The sequence below is a fragment of the Peromyscus maniculatus genome, chromosome 3, assembly GCF_049852395.1.
Source record: "Peromyscus maniculatus bairdii isolate BWxNUB_F1_BW_parent chromosome 3, HU_Pman_BW_mat_3.1, whole genome shotgun sequence".
Taxonomy (NCBI): Eukaryota; Metazoa; Chordata; class Mammalia; order Rodentia; family Cricetidae; genus Peromyscus; species Peromyscus maniculatus.
Genome location: NC_134854.1, coordinates 4321390 through 4328029, shown reverse-complemented (window position 1 = coordinate 4328029; position 6640 = coordinate 4321390). Strand labels below are relative to the sequence as shown.

At 40.5% G+C, this 6640-nt stretch overlaps 1 protein-coding gene across 10 annotated transcripts in view; it reads right to left on the bottom strand.

The window, feature by feature from the left end:
• The window catches only part of Cadps2 (calcium dependent secretion activator 2), a 544863-nt gene that overhangs the window by 381147 nt on the left and 157076 nt on the right, over positions 1 to 6640 (bottom strand). The gene's annotated exons all lie outside the window — the stretch shown is intronic.

Here is a 6640-nt window from a genome sequence, read left to right as displayed (position 1 = left end):
AAAATCTATCTTTCTTAGCTTTAAGCTAATTGGTCTTAAAATTAAGAATGTATTTTGTAACAAGCAATACCACTTCCTTCATGTAGTAAAGTTCCCGGGCAGAAAACACTGAAGCAGATTATTTTAGCATAACAGCACAATACCCCACATTCTCTACGGATGGCTCTTGTTGCTTGTTTCCTACAGTACTAGTACTAGGAATCGAACTCAGCATCTCTTCATTCCTGGCATGTACTCTACCACTGAGCTGTGCATCCAGCCCCCACCCTCTATTCTATCTTAAGAATGTGTGTTCTGTACCCTTTGTTGTACTTTTTTAGGTCTCTCTCTCTCTCTCTCTCTCTCTCTCTCTCTCTCTCTCTCTCTCTCTCTCTCTCTCTCTCTCTCTCTGTGGGGGGGGTGGGGTGTGGGGGTGTGGGGGTGTTTGAAGAGGCCAGAAAAGGCTATTGGGTTCCCTGCAGCTGAAGTTGTAAGTGGTTTTGTTACCTTGTAGGTTGCATTTGCATATTTAGGAAACAACGTTTTTTCATTGCCAGTCAATCATTCATAAAAAATACTTAGTGAAATGAAAATATTAAAAACACTGGTTAAAAGGGCCACGCTGAGACTTCTACAGTCCAAGCATTTCAATAAAACATACCAATAACCAAACTCCTGTCCTCCTTAAGAGCAGCAAAAGATCGTAATTGTTGAGCCTTCTTTCCAGCTCCAATCCTATATTCTCAAAGTCCACACATTTAGAGTTCACTAAGGTAGAAATGTTCTACATGGCATTGTTATTATACAATTTAACCATTTTATCTTTGCCACTTAAAGCCTTCTATTTTCATTATTCTCTATTTTATGTCTACATAGATAGAAGTTTCCTTGACATAGAAAAAGTTATAGGAAGAGGAAATGAGGGGAGGAAAATAGGTAGGGAGAAGAAAAATGGGAGGGAAGTAGACCAGAATGACAAAAGAGCATGCGGATGAGAGAGGGAGATGATAGACCTGGATCATCTGGATCAGTTGCCTGCAGGCTATCACCAGCAATTACCAACTCACGGGATAGGTGGAAAATTTTAGGTAGATCTTAAGAGCATTTCGACCTTCTAAATGGGAAAGAATAATGAAAAGTAGGTTGCATTTGTATATTAAGGAAACAACGTTTTCTCATTGCCAAACAGCCAATCACTCATTAAAAAACACTAAATGAAATGACAATATAAAAATATTGGCAGGGAACTGATCAAAAGGGTCATGCCGCGACCCCTCCAGTCCAGGCATTTCAATAAAACATGCCAATAATCAAACACTGTGGTGAAGAGAAGCTGGATCCCTGAGTACTGAGCAAGTCTGGTTGTCCCTTAGAAGTCAGAGGAATCAAGACCTGACCATCAGCTTTAGATAAAAGCAAACTCAGAGAACAAAGTTCTCATTCATGGGGAAACCGCCAAAATTAGCACTCAGGATGGCCTATTTCCTTTCTTGTCCTACTCAGATGCTGTGTTTTGTGTTTTGGACATGTCTTGAGTGTAACCAAAAAAATTCATTTGTGGGAAGTTCAGTCCCACTGTGGGAATATTGGGACATGTTGGACCTTTAAGAGGGGGAGCCTAATGGGAGGTTATTAGCTCATAGGGCTCATTAACCTTTAAGAGATTATGATCACTCTCATGAGGCTCCCTGAATTAGTGCTCAAGAATGGGCTGTGATAAAAGACAAGGCTGGCCCTACCCATCTCTTCTATTTATTATGATGTGATATCTTCCTCCCACCATGGTAACATTCATCACATGGGCTTTCTTTCAATTGGCACTGATGCCATATGCTTGAACATCCAGAACTGTTACCTAAATAAACCTCTTTTCTTACAAATCATCTAGTTTCTAGTATTTCGTCATATGGATAAAAACAGAAGTAACCTTTGTAGAACTTCATCAATGATACTAATCATTCATCACTCGATATTTCAATGAAACAACTTTCAAGGGCTACTAAGCCATGCCTTATAATTAGATACAACGTGGAAGACATAAGTAACAGAAAACAAAAATGTGAACTCCTTCACTATTAAGTCTTGGCCATCTTTCAGTATTTACTTATGAGTGAGGGCAAACAGGGTTTTCAGTTGTGTAAGGAGGTAGACGCAATCACCAGTTATTGTAGAGGGTTACTGGATGATGTAGACAAATCTGCAGCAAGAGAAAAGATAAGAAGGGTCGAGGAAGAAAATAGAAGAGGAGAGCAGAGGAGGATGGAGGAGGAAGATGAGGAGAATGAGGATGAGGAAGCATGGAATGCTGTCAAGAGGAGGAGGGAGAAAGAGACTGAAAACATGAAGAGGGAGGAGGTGGAAGAGGAAGCAGGTAGGGATGAATGGGGAGGAGAGAAAAGGTAAGGCAGAGAAGAGGAAGAGGGGAAAATAGGAGGAGGAGGAAAGAGGGGAAGAGAAAAAGAAAGGAGAGGAGAAATGTGGAGGATGGAGAAGGGAAAGGGGTAAGAAAGCCAGCTGGCCTGGTGCTAGAAACACTGAATAGGAAAACGAAGCTCAAAGTCCCCTTTCTCTCTGTTACAATCTTGCTCAAATTGCCTGTTTTCTCTGTTTACCTTTCTGCTAAAAGTTGTTAGAGAAGATTCAGTTGGAGGAGGTGGGAAAGGAGGGTGGGTTGGGGGGGAAGGCTGGGTGGTGGGAAGAGGGAGGACAGGGGAATCCGTGGCTGATATGTAAAATTAAATTAATATAAAATAAAAATATTTTAAAAAATATGTTAAAGAAGGCAGGCGGTGGTGGTGCACACCTTTAATCCCAGCACTCAGGAGGCAGAGCCAGGTGGATCTCTGTGAGTTCGAGGCCAGCCTGGGCTACAGAGTGAGTTCCAGGAAAGACACAAAGCTACACAGAGAAACCCTGCCTTAAAAAACAAAAAACAAAAACCAAAACACATGTTAGAGAGCCAAGTTCATATCAGGAAACGAAGCCAATTTATATTAAATGTCATCAAATACACATAAAACCAACTAGAGCCACACTGGGCTGGGCACAAGGAGCTGGTCTCTTCTTTTCAACATACATGAATAGAGGTTAAGTATATTTAATGCCTTTTCCTTGAAGGATCTTCCACATCCCTCCATAGCAGCTCTACTTTAACTCCTGTACGTATAACATCATTAGATGTGCATAGGATACTGTAAGAAAACTAGACTACCTAGGATAGGAATTAAATCCCTCTATTAAATGTAGAAAATTTTAAAACAGAGAATGCAACAGTTAGGCTACAAATTCATAAGTCTATAAAGAATAATATGTATTCTAAAGTGACTGAAGGAAAAACCACAAGAGGAGAAAAATCACTGACAACTTGCTCAAAGTCTTGCACACACTGATGGGCATAAGAAAAAGAAAAATTACCTCTCTCCAAATATTTGTTAAAATTAAACAAATAAAAGCTGGGCCTGGACTTCATCAAATCAGGGGTGTTCCTGAACAGAAAACTAGAATTATTAAATATTTGTTCGGTAGATATTATGATTGTCTTAAATACTCTGTGGGTGCTCTGTAATGTTGAAGCAGTAAGTTGTTTTCAATTGCTGGTAAGTAGACACTCAACTATTGGCTGAGAAAAAGTAAATAAACCGAGCCTCAATATGATAGTAAATGTATCAATCAAACCCATGTGTCATATTAAAAATTAAAAGACAAATGTATACTAAAGTGAAAATATAGGACTACCCAGTTTCTCTCGGCTGTTCAAGAGGACACACCAATGCCAAGTAGATTTCCCTCTTTTGTGATTTTTTTCAAGTCATTTTGGAATGCATTTAATCATTTAGATATTGCTGAGATTATAGTATGACTAGTGAGTTATCTGTTTAAGAGTTTCTATGTTTGAAAGAGGAATTTAATGCCTACACCAGATAATCTTCTACTATGTATATAATTGTATGTACATCAGATAGTGTTGCCATGATAACAGGGGTTAAACTAATGACACAAAAGAATGAAAAATTAAACACATACTAAAATACATCATAGTATAGTTATATAAATGTACATTCTTGAATATATTAACAGTAAAGATTCAAACACTGTAAAAGTATGAGCAATGACTTCTTAGAGGTACATGCCCAGGGGCTTTAAGGATCTATATCTGTTAAAAAAAAAGAGAGAGAGAGAAAAGAAAAAAAAAGCAATAACATACCATCTACAATGTTCCAGCAAGTCAACCAGATACTGACTGAAAAGTAACAAGATTACCACCACATCCCAAACCGCCTGGGCAAGATATCAAGTAGAATTCAATGTAGCTGCTTCAAGCACTATTGGCTTTTCTGATATGAAGCAGACATTTTTATCACATCAAAATTAGCACTTTCATAGAGTTGAACATATAGTTATATGAAACATAGTATGAGGCTTAATCTAATTTACTTTTCACAGCTTCATAAAAAATTCCCATATTAGGGCTAGATAAATGACTTTGCAGTTTAGAGAACTTGCTACTCTTCTAGAATATCCAAGTTCAGTTCTCAGGACAACAGGTGTCTGTCAATTGCATGTAGCTCTAGCTCCTTAATCTGGTACCTTAATTTGGCTTCCTCAGTACTCACATATATGTCGAAAACACACAAGGGAACATATACATACACATAAATAAAATAAGTAGATAAATCTTAAAAATGTATGCATTTCGAACTAAGATTGTGCAATATAATATGAAAACTTTAGAAAGGGTAATGGTCTTGGTCAGTACACACTCCAAGTGGCAAAAATGGGGCATGATGATTTTAGTGAACAATTGCCTGCACATCTGTCTGTTCTGTTAGACTACACCCTCTCCTTACTCATCTATATATTTCTAGGACAGAAGGCAGTACTTGACTAGTGCTTACATAAATACTCATTTGCAGGCAAATGGATGCAACTAGAAAAACTGATCCTGAATGAGGTAACCCAGACCCAGAAAGACAAATACGGTATGTGTTCACTTATAAGTATGTAGTGGTATTTGCTCTGCCCATGACTTTGGGCTATATGGCCCAAAAGAAAGAGGTGGTGCTTCTTGCTTTCATTAATGACCTCTTTTTTTTTTTTTTACAATACTATTCAGTTGTACATAATAGCCACAGATTCCCTTGTTCTCTCCCTTCCTGCCCCCCTCCCCTTCCCCCAAACCCACCCCCCATCCCCCCCTCCAGATCAAGGTCTCCCCCAAGGACTGGGATCAACCTGATAGACTCAGTCTAGGCAGGTCCAGTCCCCTCCTCCCAGATTGAGCCAAGCGTCCCTGCATAAGTCCCAGGTTTCAAACAGCTAACTCATGCAACGAGCCTAGATGCCTCCCAAACCTCTTAAAAGAAAAGGGTCGCACACTTCTTCTTCTTCTTGGCGTGATCAGATGGCTAGGGGCATTCGTTCCCAGACAGAACAGAGTACAACTTCAGCTGTTTACTCGGTTCTGTATTTGTGAGTGTATTTCCTCAACTTATATCTTAATAAATCCCTCTTACCCATTAAATAGAATCATGTGGATTAATCATAACATAAGTGGACATTAGCTGTTAAGTAAATGATAATCAAGCTATAATTCACAGACCCAGAGAGGTTGGGCAAAGAGGAAGGCTCTAGAGAGTAATGCATGGACCTCTCTGGGAAGGGGAAACACAATAAATTTTGCAGGTGGACTGGGGGCTGGTAGAGACCAGAGCTGGGAGGGTTAGTAGGGGTGAAGGAAGAGAATGCAGGAAGAAACAGCTGAAACTGGGGAGCACTGTGGATCGGTGGTGGAAAACCGTTGTGGTGGAAACTTCCTGGAATCTATGAGGGTGACCCTGGTAAGGACTCCTAGCAATAGAGAATAAAGATTCTGAACTGGCCATCTTTTGTAGCCAGGCAAGGCTTCCAGTGGTAGGATTGGGTTACATTCAGTTGAGTTATTGGCCAAGGAGGCCCTGTGGAGACTAAACAAACCAGGCTGGTGCTAGGGCAGGCCAGTCTCTGAAAATTGACAGTAGGGCTCTATCGGGGAGGACAACATCCATATAGTTCATTAAACATAGAGAGGTCAAGCTGGTACCTGCATGGATCCTTCACCCCTAAGTTCTAGTCTCTTTAGCACAGAAGGTACTTTGCAGACTATGGAAAGAGAAGCCTGGACACCAACTCAGCTACAAAACCCTCCACCTACAATCAGTCTTGCCTGTAAGATGTGCTGGGACAATGGTGGCACTGAGCTTGTGGGAGTGGCCAACCAATGTTTGGTTTAACTTGTGGTCCATACCATGAGAGGAAGACCATGTCCTATACTGCCTGGATGGCCAGGAACTGGAGACTGGATAGCCCAGAGACCTAGGGTAGAACCAAATGCAACAGTTCTGAAAAAAGAAAAGAAATGAGATGATTCCTAATGAGATTCTGCTATACACTGCTGTAAGATGTGTGCCTTGTCCAGTCATCATCAGAGGCTTCCTCGGGCAGCAGATGGGAGTGGTGCAGAGACCACAACTAGACATTATGCAGAGAGAAAGTCTGAATGGAGGTTTCCATTGCATCCCTCCCCTCAGAAATCATGGAACCCCACAGAAGAGAGGAAGGAAAGATTGTAGGAGTCAGAGAAGATAAAGAATGTGGCCCACTGAATGAACTAAGCAGGGTTCAC